Source organism: Castor canadensis, chromosome 8 (genome assembly GCF_047511655.1).
Source record: "Castor canadensis chromosome 8, mCasCan1.hap1v2, whole genome shotgun sequence".
Taxonomy (NCBI): domain Eukaryota; kingdom Metazoa; phylum Chordata; class Mammalia; order Rodentia; family Castoridae; genus Castor; species Castor canadensis.
The window spans coordinates 2,894,490-2,920,790 of record NC_133393.1 but is presented as its reverse complement, the minus strand read 5'-3'; the positions used below and the strand labels follow the sequence as shown (position 1 = coordinate 2,920,790).

Genomic DNA, 26,301 nt, shown 5'->3' with positions numbered 1-26,301 from the left:
CGGGCAGGAGTTTGGAAAGTCTGTTAATGAGTCTATTAAGGATTTGTGGCCCTTGGCATGTTTGTCAGACTAGAGCTGTGTGGTGGGCGGTGATCCCCAAGGCTCAGGCAAATTATCTCACCCAACATTACCATGACAGGTAATTAATGACGAAACCATGCAGAGTGCACATTTTCCCAAGCATGTTGCACTCAGTACCTCTTCATCTCGGGAGTCTTGCTTGGCTTTGCTGCCTCAGATGCACCCCTGAATTCCCTTTCCACCCAGGCCGTGGGCTCAGAGAGACATTTTCACGCTAATGTGGTGTGACTGTCCCCGGGAGTTAGTCTCTTCATTTTTATATAGACATAAACGTCACTTGCTGAAGGGACATTGGGAAGGGTGAGTACCTGAGCATCTGTGAACCCTTGGGTTCTCTTCGACCTTCTTCATCACATTTTTCCTTTCCCAGCTTGAAACTCTTAAAAGCATCGATCTACCTGTCGTGTGTGATCTGGACAGCAGGGGGAAGCATAGGTGCATGAAAAACTGCAGGCTCTGCTCAGGTGGCCAGCCTCCCCTGCCAAACTGGGGACCCCAGGTGCACACACCTGCCACAAAATTGCCGGTGGGCAGGATCCACCTCCAGCCAATTGCAAATGCTATATTCAGGCAGTGCTAGTGTTAAAAGTTCCTCAGGTGATGCTGGCATAGAAAGAGGAAGGAGAGGCATGAATGAAATCCGAATCCTTGAAACTGGTAAAGGCTTCTAGGAATCAAATAACCCAGGCCATCTGCTCCCACTTCACAGCTTCAGGAGTGGGGGCTTGAAGACAGACCCTGACATTCAGTGCATGTGGACAGCACGTGCTCGTCCACGTTTAAGCTGGGCCTGGGCCTGAAAGGGCATGAAGGGACGGCTCCTTCCCTCTGGGCCCAGGGCTGTGTGGTCCCTCAATCAAGGAGCACCTCGACTGGAGAATTCAGGACTGACCCACAAAAGTCCAATCAAGAACAGCCCTAACCATCTATGTAACTAGGATCAATGTGTACATGTCCTAGAGCCAAAAGGGAAAGACAGGAAGGAAGGAAAGCTGCAGACAAGGACGGCTTCCTGGAGGGAGCAGGTTGGTTGGAATTCAATGGCCCATGGTGGCGGGGGCCACATTTGAAACCAGAGGACCAGGACAGATGGTGCGCATCTATGAAGATGGGGCCCCTGAGGCCTAAAGAGCTGCTATAGACAGAATGGGGCACAGCACATGGGTGAGACCTTGACTTCCAGGCTAAAGGACCACAGCCTTTCATGCGATGGTCTGGATTTCAGCCTGGATGCCTGCACCTTGGGGAGAGGGTGGAACACAGGTCCTGTGTCAGGCAGACACACACTCTTCAAGAATTATGCACCAGCACGAGGCCTGAGCCCATTCACTCATCAGTCTTTTGAAAAGGCGCAAGTTTGTTCTGTTTATAACTTCACTGAGCTATGTTTCACATAAGTCACCAATTCCAGTATGTCCCAGAGCTGTGCAAATTACTAAAACCTCATTTTAGAATATTTCCACCACCCTCCAAAACTTGTACCTCTCAACTTCCTCTTTCCTCTGTCATCGGATTCAAATGCTGTGTAACTTTATTTCCTATTAACTTGATCTGTAGACCTCTAGGAGACACATATTATCATATCCTTGCCTTCCTCCCTCTTTTTCTTCTTTCCTATTTCAAACACAAAGACCAGCAGAAATATTTATCTATTTACTTAAATCAGCTCTTGCATTGTACATACATGTGGAATACCACTGTGATGTTTGCATACATGTATACATTGTGTAAGGGTCAACTCAGGGTAAACATAGCTATCTCCTCACTTATTTCTTTGTGATGAAAACATTCAAAATCCTTTCCTCTCATTTTTTTAAAATAAGTACATTTTTGCCATCTCCAGTCACTACCCTACTGTGCAATAGAAGAGGTAGATGTTTGTAATTTTGATGAAGTCCTTTCATTTATTTGTCCTTTCCTATGCTGCACTTTTAGTGTCATATCTTCAAAAAAAGAAACTTACCTAACCCAAGGTCATAATATTTGGAGTGCCAGGGATAGTGGAGTCATCAGATCTTAGAGAGCTACAGAGAAAATCAAAAAAAGAGGGACGAGTCAGAAAGTTGCTTATTTAGAGAGCCCTCCGTGACTACTCAATCAAATTTTGATCCCTTCTATTATTTGGAAATTCTGTCACCGTTTCTTTTCCAGTTGTATACATACCTGTCCACTTGATCTTCTATAATACTGGCTTCAAAGTGGGACACACACCCCCCCCCAGGATCCGTAGCGTCAGCATCACTGGGAACTTCGATACCGAAGTCCTCAGGTCTGAAACTTGTTAGCACAACAGTGACACTCCCCACCTTGCAGCTTTTCTGTGCAGATTCAGTGCTTTTGCACACCACAGCCTGGCATACAAGGATGGCACAATAATTTTGAGTATTATAATTGGTGCTATTACTTCTAGACCTTGATGTGCTGACTTACAGGGCTGTACAGAGTACAGAAATCTCAAGTTCAGTGTAAGTTACACTGGGGTTGGGTCGCCACCCCTGGAAGAATGGTTCATGGCCAACAAGAGGTGTGCCATGTGGCACTAGGTTGTGATTCAGTAAACTACAGGATCTGTCCTGTGGGTTTTTTTTTTTTTTTTTTTTTTGGCTGATTTGCCAGAGTGTCGAGGACAGGTCCTTTGTTCACAGACATAAACACTCACTAGGCTCACAATAGATGACGCAGAAGCAGGTCAATCTTTGAGTTGTAAGAAGGGCCATAGGTACTGATGTTTTGGATCACTGGCCAGTGAAAAGAACTTCGTCTCCCTGTGAATTGTCTGTGTCAGCTGAAAGACTGACCATATACAGATGATCGCCAGACCACACATAAAAATCAGACTTTGACCAACAACCTGCCCAGGAAACCAACCCCCTATGGCAACAAATCACCTAGGAAGTCAGCCTGCTGTGAGTCAGACTTGTGGACAGCCAGGTCACTCTAGTGACAATCCAGTAAAGTAAACAACTTCCACAACAAACTAAGAACTTCCCTAAGTCTTGTCCCAACCTCCTAAATTGGTCTAATCAGAGAAAGTACAGAAAGCACCCCTAGCCAATCACACTAGGTGCCCCACTTCCAATAAGCCTGCCCACAGCTTCCCCCCAACAGCCTCTGGTCAGTGCACACTGAAGCCTTTCACCTTCTGCTACAAAGCCTTCCCACTGCTCTGCCTGTCTTTGAGTCTCTGCTACACACAGGTGACGATGGCCTACGCCTTTGCTAGTTTGCTTTCCCATTTCTTTGGTCTTTGTTTCACAGCTGTCTGGGTGAGACAGGCTGCACTGCTCATGGGTTGTCCTGTCAGGGACACTTGTTCAGTTCTTTCCATTGGAATTGCTCAGGGATGCTGAGTCTCCATTTGTATGAATTGTAATAACTGTGAGAGTTGCCTTGCTATCACATGGTCACCTAGATGATGACGACACCATGACTCTGATGATGATGAAGAGGACACTGACAAGAACAATCACACTAGTGTGTGCCCATGTGCCAGGTCCTCTGAGGTGCACAGTAGTTACATAAATAACTCACCAAATGCCCCTCAAAGGCCATCAGCCTCCACCAGGAAGGCTGGAAATGCAAATCTCGGTCCCTTTCCCATGCCATGGGCTGCATCAGGATCCTTGGGATGGGGCACAGCAATTTGGTTGTATAGTGTTGGTGTTTGAGTTGGGTTTTGGTTTTTGGCAGCACTGGGATTGACCTCAGGGCTTCACCCATGCAGCTCTACCACTGAGCGACACCCCAACCTACCAATCTACTTTAAGCTCCGGTTTTGGTACAGCATAAGTTTGAGAGCCACTGAACACCTATTAATTCCTTTTTAGCTTATTTATTTTACTTGTGTTTTTTGATACAGGGTCTCACCATGTTGTCCAAGCTGTTCTTGAATTCTGGGCTCAAACAATCCTTTGCCTCAGCCTCCCAAGTAGCTGGGACTACAGACATGCACTATAATGCCCAGCTCTCATTAATTTACTTTAATCCATATCATTTTAAGATGAGAATACTGAGGCACAGGACAATTAAGTGACTTGCCCAAATCATACCTATAGCAAATTACAAAGGCTGTGTTCAAATCATAACAGTGACTTGCTGGGTTGCCTTGAATTATCAGAGAAGATATGAAAAGTTTCCAGTTTTCTTTAGTCCAGGTAGACACTACCTGTCCTGTGAGATTTTAAGTAATTAAAGTGACAAGTACATGAAAAGGAAATAATCCAATATTGAAAATAATTTTCCCCAGAGTCCTAAGAAGGAGCAGCCTTAGGGATTAGATGAATTTCCTTCAAAAACCACAAAGATTATTTTTCCCAGGAACCCGTTTTCCCTCAAGCCTATATAACAGCGAATTGCTGAGGACACAAACTGGCATGAATCTCAACCAAATGGTCGCTTACATGAGTACATTTTGTGAGGAGCGGCTCATATTCAAGTTCCTGCCAGGAATGTTAGCTAGACCAGTAGACGTGCCTGTGAATGAGCCTCTGGCATCTCTCCCTACCCTGTGATTTAGGTTGCATCTACCCAGTACCAAAATTATGATTAATGCAATGGGGAAAAAGAAATCTTCCAAACCAGTGACTTGGTACCATCTAACCCAAAACAATGTGCGTGGACGGGGATCACTTTCACCCACTTATTGTGGCAAAACCAATATGGCTTTGATTCTTTGTTTTGACTGAGTGAATACTTTCTGCGCCTTTTTCCACATTGAAATCTTTGACTCCTCCCTGACACCCTTGGTTATTTCATAGAACTGTGACTAGTTCAGATCTTAGCTTACTCTTCTGAGAGATTTATCTTTGTCTCTTCGAATGTGTTTCCCAAACTCATTTTTCCTGGACACTTTTCTTGAACGACCAAAATAACAGCCTCGGTGGCTGATACTGTCCAAGATTGCACATCACCAGTTGGGTGGTTGTTGTCTTGTTTTTAAGATGGGGTCTCACTGTGTTGCCCAGGCTGGTCTTAGACTTGTGGGTTCAAGTGGTTCTCCTGCCTCATCCTCCCAAGAAGTTGGGACTAGAGGTATATGTAACCAAACCCAGTACCAACTTTTGTTTGGTTGGTTTTTTGCTTGATTTTGGTGCTGGGGATGTACCCAGGTCTATGCCTTTAAGCTATATTTCCAGCTACAAGACATCCCCAGTTCTAAAATTCTCCTGGACAATTAACTTATTTTTTTAGAATGGATTTTTTAAGGACTCCTCTATGTAATAATAAAATAACAATAACAGCTACTACTATTTATTACAATCCTGAGATGTTTCAAGATCTTCCAGCCTTCATTTCTGCCCTGCCAGGTTGGAGAATGGAAAAATATATTCCAGGGGGTGAATTCAGGTAGGACATACTTGGTACATTGTAAGACCTTTTGTAAATGCCACAATGTACCCCGACCCAGCACAAAAAAAAAAAAAAAACAGAAAAGACATACCCCTTCAAGAGCATATCTTTATACCCTGATGATAGATAAACAGTCCTGAAGCTTGTGTGGAAGTGTTCAGAAGAGGAAGAATTTATTTATTTATTTATTATTTATTTTGTGGCACTAGGGATCAAACCCAGAGCCCCATGCACGCTAGACAAATCTTCTACCACTGAACTATATGCCTGCCCCGGAAGCAACACGTCTTAATGACTGGGGCCTGGTATGAGAAATTTTGACATGCTACAAAGACTATAAAGGGTGAATTTAAATATTGACCAAGTAGATGTAAATAATTTCTCCATATTATTTCCTGTAGAGTAGCTTTTTAGTACAGTGGAATGGGACTCAGTAATAAAAAAGAAACCGCTGACATGTGCCATCTGCCTGAAAGCAAGGAACAAAAGAAGCCGAACCCAAAAGAACACAAGCCGCATGCATCTGCTTCCACAAATTTGAGGACCAGCACAACGACCCGTAATGGCACAAGCCAGAACTTTGGTCATTGCTGAGGGTGAGTGTTGTTGCCTGAAAGGCTTGAGGGACCTTTCTGAGTAATGACTAGGTTCTACATCTTCATCTGGGTGGTGGCCAGACAGACGTGCACAGATGTAAAATGTCATTGAGCACCCCCTTAAGAGGTGTGTACTTCACCACACATAGATTGACATTCAAAAAGTACTGACAAGAAGAATGTAGGAGGTAAACAAATAAAGGAAACAGCCGTACTCATTTTTTACCCAAAAACTTGGGCTAAATTGTCAGACCGTAAAACCACGAAATGCTGAAGAGCAAGTGGTGCCTAAACCCTCGGGGGCTTGCGGACGGACAGTTAGACTTGAAATGTGCTTTCACCCAAAAGCCCCTGGGCCTCCTTTGACAACTTCTTTCTCTCCCTTGGAAATTTTTAGGTGCCATTATATAACCACAGCATTTTTCCAGAATTCTCCTCCTGGAATTGATTTGTCCGAAGACACACTGGCTCCCTTAAAATAAAAGCTTAGCTGTCAACACATCCTAATGGCATTTTTTGGAAGAAAGATGGGTGACATAAGTGGCCCTGGAGGACTCAGGGATCACGCGTGTGCATGTTCTGAGCCTTGGGAAAGTTACTTCATTTCCTTGTGGGGCAGTGGGAGGGACGCTGGCTTTGACATCAAAAGATCTGAGTGCACTTTATGTGTATGTATGAAAATGTCACGATGAATCCCATCATTTTGTACAATTAGCATATGCTAATTTAAAAAGAGCTGTGTTTAGCCCCTGACTTCTCTATCTCCTACCTGGTTATATTGGGAAAGCCAGTTTTGGAAACTCTTGTTTCTTCCTCTTCATCTGTAAAATGGATATATTGCTAATCATTTCACAGATACAGATGTATGTGTGCATGGTGCTGGGAACATGATAGGCTCTGAACAGAGGGGCACTAACCACTATTGTTCCTATAACCGTGCAAAAGCTCACTTCCCAACTACCACCCCTATCAGTCATGGACCTTAGTTCAGTTTGCTTCTTTTGGAATTCTACTCTTGTTCTCCCAACTCAAATACCATTTCCTGTTCACTCCTCCTAGAAGTAATCGATGTTGCTTTTTGTAAGGTATGAGGTTATAGCCATTATCAGCGTGAACTACATTCTGCCTTTGGTCTCCCTGGTTTCTTGATAAAGTCTTTAAGGAAGAGACCCTTTTCTGTCCACCTGTGGACCTGCAGAAGTCCAGCCCCGTGATTTATATAAGTACGCACTTAACGTCTGCTAACTTTAAGGATGTTTTAAAAGTACAAATGTTTTTAGCAGAGAGAAGATACACTATTAATATATTCACAGATTTACTCAGTAATTCCTACCAGTTTATCAGATCAGCCCCTTATTAACTGCCAGAGAACATTCCCTGATTTTAGGAAGAAGATATTCCAATAGATACTTTATGGGAAAAGTTGTTAGTGTCTGAGGACTGGAAAGATTTGGGGGTGTAACAAATCTCCTCCAAAACTTAGTGGTTTAAAACAGTAGCAATCATCTATCTCTCTTAGACAATGAGTCAACGATTTGGGAGTAGTGTGGTTGGGTGGTTCTGACTTGGAGTGCCTGATGAAGTTAGAGTCAGCTGTGTCTACAGGCTATTGAAGGCTCCACTGGGGTGGGAGGGTGCACTTCCGAGTACTCACGGTTGTCAAGTTAGTGCCAGCTGTGGCCATTGGTGGGTGACCTCAGATCTTCCCCATGGGGTCTTTCCACAGGGCTGCATGAGCATCCTCGTGGCAGGGTGCCTGACTTCCTACAGCAAACAATCAAGAAAGCAGGCAGCAGCTTCAATGCTTTTCTGAGGTCACTCCAGAAGCCATTCAATGTCACTTCTGCCACATTCATGTGAAAGAAGACTAGACAAGTGCTTGAATACCACAAGGCGAGGTCACGGTACAATTAGGGATTAGTCGAACCCACTGCAAATGCTTTCAGGTGAGGTGCCCTACACCTGAACCACACGTGGGACTACTGTGTCATGTACCTGTGGAGAATGTCACCCTCTTGAGTTGTGTAGCGAGGTGCCCCAGAGAAGGCTTGCTTTGAAAGCCCAGCTTCAACTGGAATAATGGAGGCGGATATTGAAAAGGCAAAGGACAATGTTAGAAAATACCCTACCACAGAGACCGTTTCCTGAGGGGTGTTTTAGTTTCGTGTTCCATTACATCCCGAGTCAGAACAGTGCCTGACATATGACTCAGGTGCAGAAGACACACACGGGTAAATGAATGGATGACTTTGAAATCTATTTAATAAATAACCCTGGTCCAACTTACTTGAACAAACCATGGGAATAGTTGCTTTTGTTAAGATGGAGACTTGCCATTTGCTCAGAATGGAGTCAAACTTGTGTTCCTCCCACCTCAGTCTTCCAAGTAGTTTGGATTACAGCTGTGCACCACCATGCTCATTGTCCAGTTAAGGAACCTAATCTATTACGTAAAAATGCATATAACATATACATACCATAATATACTGTTAGCCATTTAATGCTCAGAAAAAGTTGTTTTGTAGCTAGCTAACTGCTACCTAAAATTTTACTGAAATATCTGAAGAACTTAGTCTTATGGATCTTTTTACATGACATTTATTTGTGAAGCATCTTTCTTTTTCTTATATATTTAGAATTGTTACGAAAGAAAACAGGGAAGATGTGATTCTGTTGGAAACATTGATAGTAGACAAATTTTTTTGGTATTTTGATTATTATGATACTTTGGTAGTTTAAGAGATTAATGCTACTTCATGTGATAGCAGGCACGCTGCGGGAAACATTGCTAGTCAATCATGAATTTAGCTGCCTTTTGTTAACAGCCACAGGGAAAAAAATTCTCCTTTTACACTGTCTAGCAATGTATTGCATTTGACTAACTTAGGTCACAAAAACAGAACTTAAGAAAAATTTGAAAGCAAATTTGAATTCTTTACAAGGAAACTGGCTAAAATAGTCAAATTCAATAACCGGCCACTCTCTCAGTTGTCACTGGGAAGGTGACTTTGCTCCCCAGCAGAGGGAGCAGAAGCAGGCCCAAGAGACCGACTCCATCCCAGCCAATGAGCAGAGAGCAGTTCTCCCAGCAAGAAAGCCACATGTGGTCAAAAATAGAGTTTTAGCATTCAGGCTATAATGGAGACCGACAGTTATTGCCTCCATGTGCGAGCAGCATGCAGGTTTTGAAAGCCTGGCATTCATTACATTGGAAGTTCTGGAGGTTGTTATGGGAACAGGCTGGGGAGGGGGAGGGATATCTTCTCAGGCATGGGACCCGGCTGGCTGTAACCCGCACAGGGAAACAGCTACCCCTCAATGCAAATGTCAACCATAACTCATAGGACTCCCATTTAGTGGTTTGTTAGAAGACCTGCCTGGCTGCAGCGAGGGTAAAGGGGATGCCAGGGTCAGGTCCCAAGACTGCAAACATCACTTTCCTGGGGCCATCTTGAAAACAACCCAAGGTTAAATCCATAGAAAGACAAGGGAGACCTTCCTTTAGCAATACCCACCTTCAAACTTGATCCGGGGCTGGGTGTTGCTTGATAGTGGGGGCACATGGGCCCCAGGCTCAATTCTCAGCACTCCCCCAACAATCTTTGAATTGCTCAGCTGTGAATTATCAAGGAGAGTCCCACAGTTCTGAGCCTCCGGAGAGTCTCCTGGCACCTGAGGAAGCCACAGGTTCCCAGGACAGCTCTAGTAGACAAGTTGAAAAGGATTCCTGCCCCACGAGTGCACAGAACTTTCAGTGTGGTGCACTGGCAGAAGGTCCTGAGTTCAATTCCCAGTACCACCAGAAGAAAAAGAGTAGAGAATTGGTCCAAGAGGTCTGTATCTGATAACAGAAAATGAATTAACTATTGTACACACAAGAATATGGATGAATTTCACAAACATAAGTTGAGCAAAAGAAATCAGACATGAAGGAGTACGTACTACATGATTTAATTTGTATGAAGTCAAAATAAGCTAAGTGAACCCATGGGACCAGAAGCCAAGCGTGGTTACCTTTGAAGGTCATAAGACATACTGGTCATACTCTTGACACACTAGATATGCAGCGCTGTTCACCTCAAGCAGTTCAAGCTACTTCTTCATAAATCATGGGTTTGCACATGTACATCATACTTTAATAAAAAGAGTATTTAAAAATTGAAGGAGAAAATCCACATATTTGTAGGTAAGACTAAGGACAAAAAAGTGTCCATCTTAGAAATAAAATCATATCAGTGTTGAAATTAAAAACAGACCCAGGAGCTGTCTTGAACAGACTCTGCTGGCCACAAGCTGGACAACATAAGAGTAATAAATACAATAAATGCAGTGGAATAGAGCATCTGTAACATATTCAATTCCACACTCACTGGTCACTGCTGGACAGTGACAGGCAACCAAGTCATTATTCTAAGTAAAGAGTCAGGCTTTCCCACCATTCCTGTGTAAATTAAACCTCAGAGGGATATTGATTCGGAGGTTCTCTTTCTAGATCATGGCAGCTGGTCAATCATGAAGGAATGAAAGAACATCATTTCTTCACAGTCCCTAACAAATTAAGGAGTCAGTGGTTCCTAAGAGAGCAGCACTCGCACCCAAGGCATGGTGTGGCCACAGGGTTCGATCTGGGTCTGACCTAACTTTTAAATGTAATGGCCAGGGTCTAGGAACAGAGTGACCAGAGAAGCTGATTAAAAAATTCCATGAGATGCCATCGCTAAGACTCAGACTCTGGGGAACAGGACAGGACAAATCACCAGTTTTCAATGAAGAGATTGCAAGGAAAAAAAGAAAGGGGTGGGGGGCTGTAGACAAAGAGACACAAGGGGCATATCACCCCTAGTAATGTAGGGTCTTACTGTACTGTAAAATACACAATGAATGGATTCATGAACAAATGAATGAATAAAGTTATAAAATCAGAGGATTATAAACCCCACTGAATATTTGATGTTATTAAGGAATTATCACTATTTTCAAGGTATGCTAATGATATTGTGACTTTTAAAAACAGAATTCTTGTCTTTCAGAAATACACACAGTTTTCATAGATAAAATGTGCTCAGAGGCTTGGGAAAGAATGTGGGAACTGGATGGCAGTAGGAATGATGCTGGATAAGCCAGGAGTTGATGCCTATTGGAACAGGATGCTAGGTCCAAAGGGGACCTGTCGTGCTCTCTATTTTCTTGTTATGAATGCCTTTTCTTATATCATGTATTATGGTCATGAAAGAAAAAGGCCGAGCATGATGGCTTCTGCCTGTAATCCCAGCTACTTGGAAGGTTCAAGGCCAGCCTGGGCAAAAAAGTTAGCAAGACCCCATCTCAACAATATACTGGTACAGGGCCATGCACCTGTCACCCCAGCTATGAGGGCGGTATGGGTAGGCAAGTCATGGTCTGAGGCTGGCCCCAGTCAAAAACACGACACGCTACTGAAAAAATAACTGAAGCAGAACATGGTTGGGGGTGTGGCTGATGTGCTAGAGCACTTGCTAGCAAGCACTTGGTCCTGAGTTCAAACTCCGATAACACCAAAAAGAAAGAAAGGAGGGATGGAGGGAGGGAAGGAAGGAAGGAGGGAAGGAGGGAGGGAAGGAGGGAGGGAGGGAGGGAAGGAGGGAGGGAGGGAGGGAGGAAGGAGGGAAGGAAGGAAGGAAGGAGGGAGGGAGAGAGGAAGGGAGGGAGGGAGGAGGGAGGGAGAGAGGAAGGAAGGAAGGAGGGAAGGAAGGGAAGGAGAGATGGAAGGAGGGAGGGAAGGAGGGAGGGAGGAGGGAGGGAGAGAGGAAGGAAGGAAGGAGGGAAGGAAGGGAAGGAGAGATGGAAGGAGGGAGGGAAGGAGGGAAGGAGGGAGGGAGGGAGGAAAGGAAGGAAGGAGGGAAGGAAGGGAAGGAGAGATGGAAGGAGGGAGGGAGGAGGGAGGAGGGAGGGAGGGAAGGAATTCCTAAACATACAAGTCCTCAGGCAAAGCTTTGTCATTAAATTTAAGCGCCTCAAAGCGTGGGAGGAAGAAGCAGAAGCTGAGCGAGAATGAGGACTGGGGGCTGTGTCCCCTCCTGGCCTATCTGTGACAGGGATCTTCACCTTGAAAACCTGTGTGAAAGCCAAAGTAAAATGGAACTAATTGTGTTAGACTGAGTATTGCCAAGTGTCTCTAGCTCATGGCGTCATTTCTGGTTCGTAAGTGGCCTTTCTTTCGCTTTGGTGATCATGGCCTCGGGTTGTTTCTGTCTCCAAGGTCTCTGGAGTTTTCAGTGGAAGAGCAGCGCAGTGGACTATGGGACCGCCTTCATTTCTCTCTCTTGCTGCTATCTCGTTTCTTCTGGTCCCTTCGGGAACTGCTCTGTGACTCTAGGTGACCACTAGTGGGCTGGCACTGGGTGTGCAGACTGCCAGCGTAGGAGCGGATGAGACGAGGTGCATCCGTCACAAGTGCCCACACTTGGAACACAATACTTAGCTCGACCTTGGGCCCGTGACCCAAGAAAAGTCAGTCAGAGTCTTCAAATGGACATGGGGCCAGTTCTCTTTTTCAAGAGGAAACTGGGATGACGTGAGTCCAGCCTTCCTGTGTCTGTCTGTCTTCCCTAATACATGGACAGAGCTGGCAACAGAATCAGGCTGAGCAAAGACGGGGTAAAGATTGGCTGAGAGCCCGAACCTAACTGTGCCTGCAGCTTAGTCTGTCCTCTGACTTCAGGGTGACAGGCACCAAAAATCTCCTGCTGTACTTGAGCTAATTTCAGTAGGGTTTACTCATTTTTTTAGTCAAAGACCCCCAACAAACAGGAGGCCTCCCTCAGGCAGACTCCTCAAGAAACTAGATCATCTCTTATCAGAAATCTCTCCTCCCATTAAAAGCAGTGACCTCTGGAGGTCATTCCAGATAGCTTGGCGCACATTCCATTCCTCTGGGATTTTCAGTATTCAGTCACTGAACAGATAGTCCCTGAGTGCCTGCCGTGTCCCAGGGCTGTGCCTGCTGTGTCCCAGGGCTGCACCTGGCCAGTCCATTCTTTGCTAGGAACTGCCCCTGCTCTTAGCTTTCTCTGCACTCGATTGGTTCAGGGTAGACAGCTGGGCCCAGGTAGCCAGTGAGGAGGTTTTCCTCAGAATTTCTGAACTAGAGACTCCGACAGACCGGCCTATCTCCCTTCAGGGGAGGCAACTACCAGCTGAAATCTCAGACTCTGCTGATGGCCTGTGTGCCATGAAGAGGAGTAGTGTTGCAGAGAGAGGCACAGAGCGAGCCTCGCCAACTTTGCTCGGTTCCACTTGTTCCTGGACTCCAGCTATGTCCTCGAGCTTGCTGAAGTTGTGCTTTTATACATTTCCCCAGATTCTTCATTTTGCCTAAGCTGGCTCTAATTAGATGTCTTTCATTCATTGCTAATGAATTTAACGTACTTGGGCACAGTGCCAGTTTCTGAAGACATAATAAAGACCAAAAGTCAGTCTGTGTCCCCATAGAACTTGGGGACAACGTGACCACGGGTAAGGAAGTGAAGCTGATTTCAGTTGTGGTAGGCAGTGTGCACAGGGTGCTGTGCGTCCTTAGGTGACAACTCAGCATGGCTTTCCAGGTGAGGGGTTTTTGAAAGGAGGTGAAGGACTTTTGGCCCCAGTGTCTGAGCATTACTACATTTTGGGCCAGATACCCTTTGTTTTGGGGTTGTCCTATGAACCATGGGACACTCAGCCTCATCCCTGGCCTCTGCCTACTGCATGTCAGCAGCCACGAGTCCTAAAATCACAAATGTCCACAGACACCGCCAAGGGTCCCATGGGGTGGGGGCTAAAAGGTACAGCTTCTCGCCAGCGCCTTCGTGCCAACAATGGAGGGTGGGTTACATGAGATGTGGCCGCTGTAGACTGCTGGCTGCCTTGTGGGGTAGCAGTGTGGTTTCCTCACACAAGGCGTCCTTTGTGGCCAGCTGTTGATGGTTTGCAAGCCACTCAAACTCCTTGGCAGCTTCTTGGCACGGGCCTCGGAAAATTTGTTGACACATTCTTGTTTCAATGGGATGAACCCCTTCACCACCGATTCCTCCTGTGAGTCACTTCCTTCTAAAGAGGCTTTTCTATCTCTGCTTGAGAATAGTAAGATTTCTCCTTGGAAGAATGTTGAGGCCATGCACAAAAATTGCATCAGCCGCCCAGTCTTCATAAGTCTGAAACCAGTCATGGCAGGGTCCACGGCTCTGGTACGGGATGCAGAGAAACACAGAATGCAACTCACCTTTATTTGTTTTCCAGAAATCACAACCAGAGGCCACGGAGAGTTTATCAGTGCTTGTGCAAAGTCTCCAGTATCCTGTGAATCTTTTCTGTGTCATCTTTGGCATTAAATTTAAGCTCCTCAAAGCGTACGAGGGGATGGAAGGCCCTATAGGATAAATTTGCCTCTTTGCAAATAGGGTGAGTGGTACCAGCTGCAGTGAGCCAGTACAAACCCTCCTCATTTCTTCTAGTTGCTTAGGAAAGGCCTAACTCAAGGCAAACATTCTACTTGCAAAGTCTGTCTTTATATCCTTTCAATTTCTTTTTCTTTTCTTTCTTTCTTTCTTTTGGCGGGTGGGAGTGGGTGGGGGAGTGGGGGTCAGGGGTTGGAACTGGGGTTTGAACTCAGGGCTTCATGCTTACAAAGCAGGCGCTCTACTGCTTGAGCCACACCTCCAGTTCATTTTGCTCTGGTTATTTCAGAGATGGGGTCTTGTAAACTATTTGCCCAGTTTAGCCTCGAACAATGATCCTCCTAATTTCATCTCAGCCTCCCAAGTAGTTAGGATTACAGGCGTGAGCCACCAGCACCTGGCTTCTTTTTCTTTTCTTTTCTTTTTTTGTGGTACTAGGTTTGAACTCAGAGCCTCAAGGTTGCTAGGCAGGCATTCTACCACGAGCCACTTCACAAGCCCTTTCTTTTCCATTTTTTTGTTTGTTTGTTTATTTTGGCAGCACTGGAGTTTGAACTCAGGGCCTCGAGTGTGCTAGGCAGGTGCTTTTACTGCTTGAGCCCCTCCTCCCACTCTCTTTTCCATTTTTGATGCTGAGGGTTGAACCCAGGGCCTCGTGCATGTTAAGCATGTGTGTTAACACTGGGCTACGCTCCCAGCCCTGTCCTCTGGACTTTCCTTGACAGCTGTCGTTTGATGGAATGATCTGTAAGTCAGATACCCATACCTCCTCATGGGGTTAGAATGCAGGTGGAACTAAAGGGTGACACACTGTACTTCACTGATTTGGAAAAAGAATGTTCCCCCCAGTCCCAAGCACCTCCAGAACGGAGTGAGCTCCCTGATCAACAGCCTCCTGCCATGGCCAGCACGGTCACAGGCTGGCTGTCACCACCTGCCCATGCACAGACCTGGCGATAGCGCTGCTGTCATGACTGGCTCCTCAGCCTGCAGCCCACAGGCCATTTCGGAACCCTGAGGGGAAGGACTGCGGGTCCCATCAGCACTTTCTGTTGACACCTTAAGACAGCCCCTCTCCAATCCACCCAGAACTGGTGTCAGGGGTGGGAGGAAATCCCAGGCACCATGACAGCACCTTCCTTGACACGCTGGGCACCCGCTGTCAAAGGGCATAGGACAATGTCACAGAGAGAAACCAGAGCCTCCACAACTCTGAGTCACCAAGCGATTCAGTAACGAGAAACTGAATGCAAAAAAGCTTTAGGAATGTCTTGATATTTGCATTTCCCTTTTGCTTCACTTCTATGGTGAAACACTCGGTGCTTAGCTTAAGGGCTAAGCTTGATGGCTTTTTTGACATAAAAATGAAGGTCTACAGGACAAAAAGCATAGGTAATATCTTATTGCACATGGTGCATCTCACTTTGATATGGTCTGAGACTTAAGGGAGTAAGTGTGGAGAAGACTGAGCACAGCAGGACAGACACACGGTCCTTTCCCAGAAAACTGGGTGCTGCTGTAGGATGTCACAGCTGGCAAATCTGGTGGAATCAAGAGCCAACTGACATTTTAATTTGTAAAAACAATAAATAAAAAGCCCCGTGTTAGGTGTGAGACAGCTAATGCTGCATTAAAACTTGAGTGTCAAAGTCCTGTCTAAGTCACTGATTTCATTTGTGAATTGGAATCTTCAAGAAGTCACTGCAAAGTGCAATTTATTCTCCCTTCCTAGCTATCTTTCCTAGCTAGGTGAAGCCTCCACAGCACAAGGAGGTGACAGGATGAGAACAAGAAATTAAAGCAGCTCTGACCCACAGGCACACACACCCAGAACTCAAACCTGAATGCATTTAAATTTAGATCAGAAGAAAAGCATAACATCTGAATATGGAATTTCATCCACCATGGTCAGGAAATATATGCAAATAATACGAAGGAAAGAAAAGGCCTAAATTCTCCAAAATTCTGAAAAATAAGTCACTGTGATAGCAGCATTTTAAGCTGGGTGAAAACAGCTGCTATGGCAAATGGGGAAATGGAAGTACAGTCTTGCTGTAGAAACTTTTGTCTAAAATGGAGAGTAAAAGTCAGGGTGCTGTCCCTTCCCCAAGATGGGAAACCTCCATTTAAAGCTGGAAGTGGGGATCAAGCACCTTCCCAGGAAGTTTAAGGCTCTGAGTTCAAACCCCAGTCCCACCAAAAAAGATGTTTGGCTAGAGCCCAGTAGTTCTCTAGTTTGGGGAGCTGGGGTTGAACCCCGAGCTGCACAGGGGCAAACCTACCACTCGAGCTCCCCCAGCCCTAAACCGCACCAATCTTATACTCTCTCAATGTCATCAAGCTCTTTACCTATGAGATACTAAATATCCCTCTTATGACTACTACAGAATTCAGTAAGACTTCTAATCAATCACTAATTCAATTCCAAAACATAACACCCTGTCTAACGGTTATCACGGGAGCATGTCCTTGATAACTTTCCAAAACGACTTCAAATACAGCAGCAAAGTACTTGTGTGTCTTTACGCAGGAATTTGTTGGGAATGCCGCAGACCATCCTCCGTGGCTCCAGGGCGGCAGGCAGGTCAAGGGCTTGGATCCCAGGGCCTCTTCCAAGAGGGTGGCTAAGCCATGGCTTGAGGGTCGACCACCAGAGGGCAGCAGAGCACCTCACGGTGCTGGCCGCAGCTCAGGTCGCCAGGGTTAGGGGAGTTGGTTTGGTTTTGGTTCCCGTTTGTATCTTGCCTTCATTACTCAGTGGAGTTACATTCTTTAAGGCCAAAACCCAGGAGGAATAGCTGTCACTGAAGGAGATCTAGTTGAGCACATCCCCAAATACTCACATTGGTTAGTCATCTCGGGACTGATATATTCAGAGCATGGAAAAGAAAGGCTTTCAGTTTTAACCAAGTCACTTATTAACTTAATCTCGGTGACTTTGGCAAGGCATCTCTTGCAAGATTGACGTTCTATTATGCGAGTCTGAACAAGCAAGACGGAAAAGCATGGCTGGTGCCTCTGAAGCCCTATCGGATCCTACATCAAAGAAGCTAAATCACACTCTCTGATCTGATTTGTGGTCCTCTGTCAGCATGGAGTCATTACAAACGGAGGAACTCTGAACCACCGATAGGTGATGTGCGCAGAACATCACCTAATAGCTATTTTGTTCGTCCTGCTTCTATTGAATAATAGAGCATTGTAGCTCTGACTCTTTTTCATAGCCTGTAAATCATTCTCCTAGAGTGGGAAGTCCTTATAGATACCACGGTGATGGGAAAGGAGAAGTCAAAAAGACTCATAACGACAAGGGAGGGGCAGGAGAGTGTGCGTGACAACCAGCACACAATAGGTTGAGCACAGAACGGGAATAAAGCCCGTGGCATTGTGTCACTGCATCTGTTTCGGCTTCACACTGGTGTGGTGATGGGGACCACTTTGAAGGTTACAATAATGGAATTCAAAATTGCAAAGTCAAAGAGAGCAGATGCCGTGACTCAGGACACGCAGGAGACAGACTACTGCAAGCCTCGTGGAAAAACAGCAGGCCTTTTACTGATGCAGGAATGGTCTGGGTCTTAGTCAGCACGGTGAGCAGGAGACTCTGGCTCAAAGCAATGAGGACGCAGCAAGTGTTCATAGAAACAGAACCCAAATGGCAGGAGGTGGCATACCACAAGCAACAGGTCAGATGCCTCGGCAAAAACTGGGCAGCATGAATTTAAAAGATTTAAAACAGGGCTGGTGGAATGGTTCAAGGGGTAGAGCACCTGTCTAGCAAGCATGAAGCCTAATTTCAAACCCCATTGCAACAAAAGAAAGAAAAAGTTTAGAACAGTGTAGGTTGATGATAGCAAACACACATGACACCTTCTCAGGACATCATTTAAAAAATAAATGGAAATATATTTGAATAATAAAAATATATTTCTATAAACATCAGATAGAATGATGGAATTGTTGCAGCAGTCCTATATTTTTCTTTTCTTATTTTTTTTTATATTCTTTTTTTTCCTTTTGCAGAACTGGAGCGCACATGCAGTTTCACACATGCTAGTCAAGTCCTCTACCACTGAGCTACATCCCCAGCTCTACTTATATTTTTTGATCTAAGAATATTGGCTTTAAATATTAACCAGATAAAGGGCATAAGACGGGAAGTTGGAGACTATAGGTTTAATTACTTACTTGTTATGTGATTGGAGAAGCAGTTTAGCCCTGTTGTCTGTCAGTTTCCTACAGTTTAAAACAAGAGGTGAAACTTAAACTGCATCCTTCAGACAGAGCCTGCCCATGCTCCACCTCAGAAATGAGTTGCCATGGTACTCATTAATTATGATTTTGTTTACCAGTTCTACAATTATTTGATTTATTTTGTGTTAGCGATTTGGTTTTGGAAATGGGGTCTCTCTGTGTAGCTCAGGCAGGTCTTGAACTCACTATCACCTGCCCGGACTGGCCTCAGTTCGTGACTGTCCTGCCTCTGCCTCTCAAGGGCTGGGAATCACAGGTAGCACCACCATGCTGGCTTTTAGTTTGTTCTTAATATGTAAACATTATTTGAACACATGCCTGAAACTGGAAATAACCTCAGTGCTCAGCGATGAGAGTTCCTTTTCATTATCAGATCCTTCAGGGACTGTCAGGCATCCTTGTGCTGTGATGTTGATTAGCCGTTGCCTTGGGGACAATGGGAGGTCCCACTGGGGTGGGGAGAAGATGCAAAACATAGTGACCACACTTTTCTTTAAGAAATAGTGACACCAAAAAGTTAGTGATACAAATTCCTGGTTGGTAGGATTTTTCTAAATAAAGAGCACCTGGTGGCAGGTGCCTGTGGCCCCAGGTGTTTGGGAGGCTGAGGCAGAAGAATCACTCCGAAGCCCAGGAGTTTGAGATCAGCCTGTGCAACACAACAAGACTCAGTCTCTACAACAGAACAAGACGAAACCCCCGAAGATTGAAGCATAACTATAAAAAAGTCAACCCAGCTCCTTGTGATTTGTGAATCAAGTGGTGTGTGCTGCTTTTCTACAACATCAAAAGCACTAATACAATCAATACCTTTTTTTTTTTTTGAGACAGAATCTTGCTATGTATCCCAAGCTGGCCTTAATTTTTGATCCTGCTGACGCAGCCTCCTGAATGCTGGGATTACAGGCATGTGCCACCACACCTGACTAAGCAACATCTTTCAAAAAGATTTGGGAAGTCCTGCTTCTACTGCTGACCGTGCTAGGGGGCAGAGCTTAGTGTCTAGGTTCAGCCATGAGGACATCATGCATTGTTTTCTAGCAGATGTAACCTTTTCCCTTGGCACAGTGTTGCTTGGCCTCTCATCAAGAACAGCCACCTTCCTGGTCACCGAGAGGATATGAATCAGATCTCCGGGTTTATGGAACACATTGAGCACTGGCTCCTGGCCCCTGGCCCAACCCAGCCCCTGACCCTTCCACCACCCACCCCACCTGGAAGTCCCCTCTAAATTCAGCAGATAACAAACCATTGCCAAGTGGCAAATTCAGCCAAAATAGAAAGATACAAACAGTATAGTATATTAAAAAATTATACAAAACATGATATCATCTGTTATTTTTTAAATGAAGAAAAATAATATCTGGAGGAAATGCACCAAAGTGTTAATCATGGTTATCTCTCTGTGGTGGAACTATGAAATGTTCTTATTTTTGCTTATCTACATTTTCTACAGTAAGCGTAGATAGTTTAAATAAAAATGAGTAACAGTTACTTTGTCAATTAAATCAAGCCGATAATTTGAGGGCCCTCCCCATTTATTTTTTATAAATGCACCAGCATAGGCAAAAGATAGAATGGTTAAAATGCCAAAACTTTCATATTAGTTCAAATACATGTTACCGGATTTATTGAAAGTAGCAATGGCTCTGGGATTAATGGAAATCCGTGTTGCCCCCCTCCATCTCATGTGGGGTTCATGCATCTGCTCTGATCCACAAAGACGCCATAAAGACACCATTCTCTGCTCTCCACACGGGGCACCACCACCCCCTTCCTCCTCTTCCCGCCACCCATTCATTACCCAGGGCCTTGGAAGGACTGAGAAGTTACTGAGAAGCCTCTAGTTGTTTGGATCTTTAAACAAAGATTCCAACCCACAAACTTCCAAAGGCTTTGTGATTCTTCTCTTGGCAGAGCGCCCCAACAGCTTCCAGCCCCATGTGACCCCCGCTTCCCTTAGCGGGCAGCGCAGTTAGGTCTTTCTCCCAACTTCTTTGAAAGTTCTCTGTCCTGAATCTCTATGGCTGAAGGGCTCGAGACTCCGCATCAGCAGCTTGTAACTTCCCTGGGATCTTCTTTCTAGAGAAATGAATACCTGACATCTGTCACGTGCATCCTTGAAAGTTTGTGTCCTATACACCCTTGAAATGGGAGAGAAGTTGTCATCCCTGAACTAACAAACAAATGCAGGTTTCAGAGACCAAAGCTCCCTTCTCTGACCATCTGGGGACCAGGCTTAGGCCTATTTATCCCCAGTGCTCAGACAGCAGAGGCAGCAGGCCATGGTGAGGTAACAGGCATCAGGAGATCAGAGTTTCTTATTCGCAAAGCAACTGCACACTCACCTATTTCAGTGCCCGCTGCTGGGTGAGGTAGGCGTTTATTCCTTCCTTTTTCCAACATGGAAACTGAGGCTTATGGCAGATAAACCATCAGCAGAGATCACGCCACTAGGAAGTGGTAGAGTGAGACTTGAATCCATAACTTTTGACTCAAATAAGGGATCCCACTGCATCTCAAAACTGCCACTTTGTCAGTTGCCTGGTGGCAACCAGCTGATAGTGTGGCAGGAGATTTGCTTCAGATGGAGTTAGGTAGGATTCCTCAGAGCGGCCAACCAGGACTGAGAGATAGGTATCTGGTAATATTTCCTAATTTGGGCTTACCTTGCAGGAGGCTTAGCATCCCTGAGCCTTCCCTGCTACAATCTGGTTGAGATACCCCAAATGCTGCCCCCACCCATTTAGCAAACACCCCATAAAGACTATGCACTCTGGAATGAGAACCAGTGCAGGAACCTGAGGACCTCCAACCTGAAAGCAAGAATACCTAGAGTACTCATAGATGAGGATCCAATAGGAAGGTGATAATGGGGACAGGGAAGTTCATTTGAACCAGTCTGGCCTGGACTGACTCAGAGTTGTACTGGACAGCAGACATATGGTTAATGCAATCAGCAAACATTAAATAGGTTGGATGCCATGATGAATGCATTGTGATTTCATCAGAATGGAAAGAATAAACATCTACATCTTTGATGGAGGAGGTTTCTTTCCCAGTTGTCTCCTGAGTTGGACCCCTCATTAATGGTAAATTCTTTCTAATGGCAGAGGGAGCCATTGAGACGGCACTAATGGGTCCTGGCAGAAGTAGCAGTGTCAGGTGCTATGGAGGAGAAAGTCCAGGCAGCGGCCTTCCAGAAAGGAGGTACACAAGGTGTGCTCCGCCACCTCCATGGAAACAAATGGTTTCTTTCAGCAGTGAACAAAGCCTTTTCACAGATAGCATCTTCAACGTCATTTTCTCCTGGGTGTTGTTCGCAGATGAATGAGGTTTCCTGTTTGAGTAGGAGAGAGGATTGTGTGCTGGACCCTTTGGGGAGACCCCTCCCATAAATCCAACTTATCTCCAACCATAGCAGCCATCTGAGCCGCTCAGGCAGCTGGTGAAAAGGGCTTTGTGTTGCACTGCCTCACCACGGCCCCGACTGGCTCTCAGACACCTGAACGTGGTGCCCTTTTTTCTTGAGCTGGCTTTGGAGCTGCAATATGCTTTTCCCTGGATAAAGACAACACAGCAAGAGCAGCGCTGATCTTATTCTACCTAATTTGCTGGATGTTATCTTTGTCTTTGGAGATCTCAGAAAAGATTCAGAGACTTACAAAGTCTTTTTACTACAGTGACCACCTTTCCCGGCTCTCCACAAGGTATATCCTTGAAGATTCTACAAAAGAACGAGCTGCCTCCTAGAAACTTGAGAGTCCTAAATCATCAGAAATTGAATTGATCAGGAAAAAAAACGATTACAGCTCACCACAAATCTCTCCCCAACCTCAAATAATCTCCAAGAGCTGTCTACGCCTGACTCAAATGACTCCTCAGTAATAACTGCTCTTGTCTTCTGGGTTGCTTTGTTTTCCCCCATATAAAACCCTACAAGATAGATTCCTTCCTCGATTGAGAGCTAGGATTTTTTTTTAAGCCTAATGGATTCTTGATTCTAAGGTCAACATTAAGTTGTATGCTCCAAAGTATAGTTTAATAGAAATATTTTCAGACATTTAACCTACTCTAATTTCTTATTTCTTGAATCTTTTTTTTTCTTCTTGTTAATGGCTTTAGTATTTTATTACCTGAAATATTTTCATGTTAAGTTGCTTGTTCTTTGCTTTGGCTGTAGGTAGGTAGCACATAAATATGGACTGAAATTTTTAAAAATATTCTTAATTTCAAATATATTCTCAATAGTCTAGTTCACTGAGGTCAGAAGGCCAGCGCAGGTTCCAGAATATTGGTTCTAGTACGACAGTATAATGTTCCCATAGTCAGTATGTCAGTGCCTCCAGACCAGGAGGTGGCCAGCTGGTTTGCCATTGATCAGATGGATTTGAACCTTCACTTCAGCTCTGTCACTTCTCCCAAATCTGCTTTCGTCATTGTAGCCCCCTCTTACAGGAAGAAGCCACCTGAGCATATGGGAGGACGTTAAGGCTCTTAGGAAGAATCAATCCCCCCAAAAGAAAGCCTTTCTTACTGGCTTCTGTTGAAAACAAGGCCACAATTACATGTGTGTCCTTTGACTTAAGAGATTTGTCCGATGAATGGATTAAGAAAATGTGGTATCTATACACAATGGAATTTTATGCAGCCATGAAGAAGAACGAAATGTTATCATTCGCTGGTAAATGGATGGAATTGGAGAACATCATTCTGAGTGAGGTTAGCCTGGCCCAAAAGACCAAAAATCATATGTTCTCCCTCATATGTGGACATTAGATCAAGGGCAAACACAACAAGGGGATTGGACTTTGCGCACATGATAAAAGCGAGAGCACACAAGGGAGGGGTGAGGATAGGTAAGACACCTAAAAAACTAGCTAGCATTTGTTGCCCTCAATGCAGAGAAACTAAAGCAGATACCTTAAAAGCAACTGAGGCCAATAGGAGAAGGGGACCAGGTACTAGAGAAAAGGTGAGATCAAGAAGAATTAACCTAGAAGGTAACACCCACACACAGGAAATCAATGTGAGTCAACTCCCTGTATAGCTATCCTTATCTCAACCAGCAAAAACCCTTGTTCCTTCCTATTATTGCCTATACTCTCTCTACAACAAAATTAGAGATGAGGACAAAATAGATTCTGCTGGGTATTGAGGGGGTGGGGGGAGAGGGAGGAGGTGGGAGCAGGGGGGGAGAAATGACCCAAGCCTTGTATGTACATATGAATAATAAAAAAATAAAAATTAAAAAAAAAAAGAGATTTGTCCGAGTTGCAATTCGAGGGAGATTGATGCAAGTGTGTCTGTATCCTCATAGTGGTTGGCGCCCTCTGAATGTCCTTGGGTTTATTGTGTTCCTTTGCTGAGATCACATTTTGATAGAAGGGAAAGGATGAAAAGGATGGAAGCAGGAAAGCCCAGAGAGAGGGGACGAGGAAATGCAAAAGGGATTAAAGGTGATTCAGTCTTACTCAACATACAAAACCTTGGTTGCAACCCAACCTGGCCAAGGCCCAGGCTGTGTGGGGCTCGCCTTGCTCCTGTGACACCATCCCTGAAGTTACAGTCACCGCTGGCTCTCTATCGGACTGACTTTTAGCTTTGATGGCCAAATCCCACTACAGGAAAATCTGACGAGTGTCTGCCTGGGATCAAGTCAATTCTCAGATGCTGAGAGACAGAAATGAGAATGGGCCACTCCCGTTTGAAAAGAAATGTCTTTAAAATGCAGAAACATCCCAATGAACAACCAAGTAAGCCAAAAAGGAACTGGCTGGGGGAGGATGTCATGTTAAGTCGTATTTCTCTCTTCCCTTGCAAGCAATCTATCTTGCAAAGCTCTGCTCACGCTGTCAGATTGCAAACAAAGGGAGTATTCTTTACTCTGGAGCCATGAGGCAGGAACAACTGGGCTAGTGCGATTGGGTTTGAACTCCAGGCCAATGCCCCTTAAATCTGGGTTTCTTACGGATGAGCGTTTCTACCCTTCCATGGATGGAACTTTGTTTCATAGTAGGAAAAGGAGCAAGACTGTGCTCTCTGCAACTCTTGACGCCATCGCTTGTGAGATGGTTTACCTCCCACCGGGGCAATTTGACTGCTTAGCGAGAGAAGTGTGAAAGGAATATGAGGTCTCAGCGGGCCCCAACCCCCTTGTTGGAGAAACCAGTACCAAACATCCCATGTAGATAAGATAAGCAATGAGGCAGGGCTCAGTTAGGGCATATAGAATGTGAGGAATGCAAGATGTGAGATACGAGCAAGATGTGAGATACGAGCAAGATGTGAGGTACGAGCAAGATGTGAAGTACGTGCAGGATGTGCTCTGCCTGCTTGTCTAATGTTGATAACAAAAATATGCACGCCACTGCAGTCTATATAAGATTTCCCCCTAAGAGGCTCAGGGTCTTGCTTTCCTAACCGGTCCTGCGTGTCCGTGTGGGAGCTCGACCCTGGCTAGCCAGTCCAATAAACTCTGCTTTGTTGATTGCATTCACGCCTGGCTCTCTGTCTCTCGGGGGAATAGGATTCCGGGTCCTAACATTTGGAGGTCCCACCGAGATTTCATTTTCTCGAGAGACAGAACCTGCCTGCGAGAAAGCAGGGGCGATCCCAAGTCCTAGGCGTTGGGAGGGGATCCCAGACCCTCATTTGGAGGAACTTGAGTGTTCCATTTGGGCCGCGGCAGGGATTCGGCCAATCCCCAGGGAGATTCATTCTGGGAATCTCGCAAGGAGGACCACAGGGTCCTATTGGGAGAGGCTTTCCTCTCATTTGGGCTCGAGCATTTTAGGAACCCTGGCGCCAGGTGAAGAACTAATTGAGCTAGTCGACCGACCACCCGTCAAGTGGACGCCTTTCGGCCTGATATCCCAGTTGGACGGTGAGGAGGTTGAATGGGGTGCGCACCAGTGTGAGAGAAGGACCGGTCCGAGCGAGTGCTGGAGAGTGTTGTGTGTGTGTGGAATTATTGTTGCCTTTACCCTTTTTGTTCTATCTCTCTTGGTGTTTGAGTCTCCTTCCACAATGGGACAGGGACAAACAACCCCAAAGTCTCTGATCCTTTCTCACTTTCCAGAAGTTAAAGAAAGGGCCTTAAATGCGGGTCTGGTCATCAAGAAAGGTAAGTTCGACACCTTTTGTTCTGCAGAGTGGCCCACCTTTGGAGTCGGGTGGCCCATTCAAGGTTCCCTCTCCCTAGACCTGATCACTAAGGTTAAAGCAGTCATTTTTCAGCCAGACAATCGAGGCCATCCAGACCAAGTTTCTTACATTTTGGTTTGGGAGGATCTGGTGAGGAACCCTCCCCCTTGGTTAACAGTTTTTCTGACCCACCCCTCCAGTTCGGCCCCCGGGGCTAAAACCCCAGTCACGCCCGCCTTGGTCATAAAGGAGGAGGAAAAACTTCCTCTTCCCACCTTGACCGGTCCTCAAATTAGGGCATCTCCTTCACCATCTCCGGTCTTACCAGAGAGTTCCCCCCTTTACCCATCCCTCGCAGGGGCAGAGGAAGATCGGCCGCCTCCATACGTGACTCCCCCTGGCCAAGCCAGTGCCCCGGAGGAGGAAATTTCCTCATCCTCCTCAACAGGACTGGCAGCAGG

The 26,301-nt window shown here is 45.4% G+C and overlaps 1 long non-coding RNA gene across 31 annotated transcripts in view; it reads right to left on the bottom strand.

Moving 5' to 3' along the window:
• The window catches only part of LOC109684445 (uncharacterized), a 141,642-nt gene that overhangs the window by 101,517 nt on the left and 13,824 nt on the right, over positions 1 to 26,301 (bottom strand). For 18 of the 31 annotated variants that reach the window (XR_012450602.1, XR_012450603.1, XR_012450593.1 and 15 more), the window contains 5 exons: positions 18,629 to 18,676; positions 9,542 to 9,867; positions 2,045 to 2,105; positions 591 to 684; positions 390 to 493 (listed from right to left, as the gene is read on the bottom strand). This is a non-coding gene — a long non-coding RNA (uncharacterized lncRNA). Of the gene's footprint in view, positions 1 to 389; positions 494 to 590; positions 685 to 1,563; positions 2,003 to 2,044; positions 2,106 to 9,541; positions 9,868 to 18,628; positions 18,677 to 26,301 lie in introns of those variants that run through there. The other 13 variants (XR_012450584.1, XR_012450604.1, XR_012450605.1 and 10 more) reach the window with 7 other exon arrangements.